Source organism: Herpailurus yagouaroundi, unplaced genomic scaffold (genome assembly GCF_014898765.1).
Source record: "Herpailurus yagouaroundi ecotype Mexico unplaced genomic scaffold, PumYag 162, whole genome shotgun sequence".
NCBI classification, from domain to species: Eukaryota; Metazoa; Chordata; class Mammalia; order Carnivora; family Felidae; genus Herpailurus; species Herpailurus yagouaroundi.
The window spans coordinates 45,007,449-45,009,546 of NW_024412403.1; the positions used below are offsets into that span (position 1 = coordinate 45,007,449).

Below are 2,098 nucleotides of genomic sequence, written 5' to 3' on the forward strand. Positions count from 1 at the left end.
AGAGGGAGACACAGAACCCCAAGCAGGTTCTGGGCTCCTGCTGTCAGCACAGAGCCCTATGTGGGGCTCAAACTCAAGAGCCCTGAGATCATGACTTGAGTGGAACTCGGGCTCTTAACTGACTGAACCACCCAGATACACAGCTCTAAGCATATTTTAAAATGAGCTGTTCTCCATCCCCCAGCCCTTACTGGAAAAACAAGATTTTCCTCTAATCTTCACCCTGATAACCTGGTAGAACTTCTGAAGGTAAAATTCACAAAACTGTGCTTCCTCAATAAGACTGAGCCCAGAAGTGGCTAGATTGAGACACAGGTTATGCATCCATCACAGAAAGTTTATTGTAGTGGTGACAATGAGACCTGTAACATTTTTTGCTAGGCTCATGGAGTGGAGTGGAAGTAACGAGACTTTTTGATATTAAAAACAATTAAAGAATAATAATTTTAGATCACTTGCCAAAATAGCAATCAGTGTACTTCCTACAATTTGACCTCTAGAGCCCTAAAGAAACTGGATCCCAAAGATGGGAGTTTTTGAAATATGTCCATATTCAAGTGGAGATCAAAGAAGCCCAACGAAAGAACTCTGGACTGACAGTGAACAGTGTATTGAACAAAAAAGTTATTTTAAAATAGCTATTTTGAAGATTATGATCCTGACTTTGGAGGAACTACAGTGATGGACAGTGGAAGGAATCACATATAAAATTCCTCAAATAAAAATTAATTACTTAAAAAAAAAGACTGAGCCCCAGGAGTTTTTATATTTGAACTAGTGCACATTAAATCTTGGACAATTAGTCAGTCACCCTTTAAATGTTCCCACCATGCTCCAGTAATGACGGCAATGACTTCTGTTTCCAGTAAGCTATGATTCTCTGTGTTCATCTATGTCTCCTTTTGGGGCAGTAGTGGCCTGACTTGTGACTTCACAAGAAGAATTGTTGGTTTTTAGTTTATTGTCAGCTTTCTTTTTGCTGTCAGGATAGAACTGATGACTTCCAAGTTCTTTACATGTTGGACCTTCAGAGCTTTCTAACTTCTCCCTGGTGTAGCTTCACGTTGTGGCAAATACTTGAAGTCAAAGATTGGACATGTTTTTTAGTCAGGGGCCACCACCCATTTTGCTTTCTAAACACTGAAAGACCTCTGAAATGCTACTGTGATTTTAAGATGTACTGGGCCTACAGGTTAAGTCCCGTATGCAGCCCCAGAATTCAGCAAAGAGCCACTGGGGAGGAAATGTGGCTGTGTGCTTGAGGTCCTTTAATCTTATAATTTCTAAGTCTAACCCCACAAAACCATTGAGAGCGTTCCCCCTTTTTCTTTCAGAGGTCAAATATCTTTTGAGTATTCAAAACCTCCACAATGAATGAGCAAGAACCCTCAGAAAAATGTCTATTAATCACCAACATACATCTGAACAGTTCAGTTCTCTCTGGAATTCTGATTCATCTAGTTCTCATTGATTTTTTTTTTACCACAGTTACAAGATATATTTCTGTTATTATTTTGGCTTTTTTAGATTTACTGCAATAGGATCATTGACTTGCCATGGTCCACTACATCTTACATATAAATGGATATTGCTTTTTGCCATTTTAAAAGCTATTTTCACTGGATATAAAAGACAAGCTTGGCATTTACTTCTTTTCATAGTTTCAGTGTTGTCTTGTGATTGGCTTTTGGCTTCATTTCTTTGAGTGCAGATTTATTTCTTTCTCTCTGCATTTAAGATTTATTTTTTGTCTGCAATTTGCAGAAGTGTTATTTTCATGTTATTTTTTTTCTAAACTTATACCAGAGTTTGTACAATACTCGATTCGGTGAGTTGCTAGTTAATGTCTTACATCAGTGTCTGAAAATTCTCAACCACTTCAAACATAATTTATTTACAATCCTCTCCCTCCATTCTTGGTATTCCAGCTATGTACGTTTTACAGTGTTCTATGTCTTTTATTTATTTTTATTAAATTCCCCTTTTTTTGGAAAAAACATCTTCATGTATATTAGTTTCCTAGGGTGGCTATAACAAATTACCAGTAATTTAGCACCTTAAAACAACAGAAAGTTATTCTCTCATAGTTATGAAAACT

At 37.1% G+C, this 2,098-nt stretch overlaps 1 pseudogene; it reads left to right on the plus strand.

Annotated features, from left to right (window-relative positions):
- Window positions 1–267: 267 nt before the first annotated feature.
- LOC121036563 (uncharacterized) lies at window positions 268–373 on the plus strand (annotated as a pseudogene).
- Window positions 374–2,098: the final 1,725 nt, after the last annotated feature.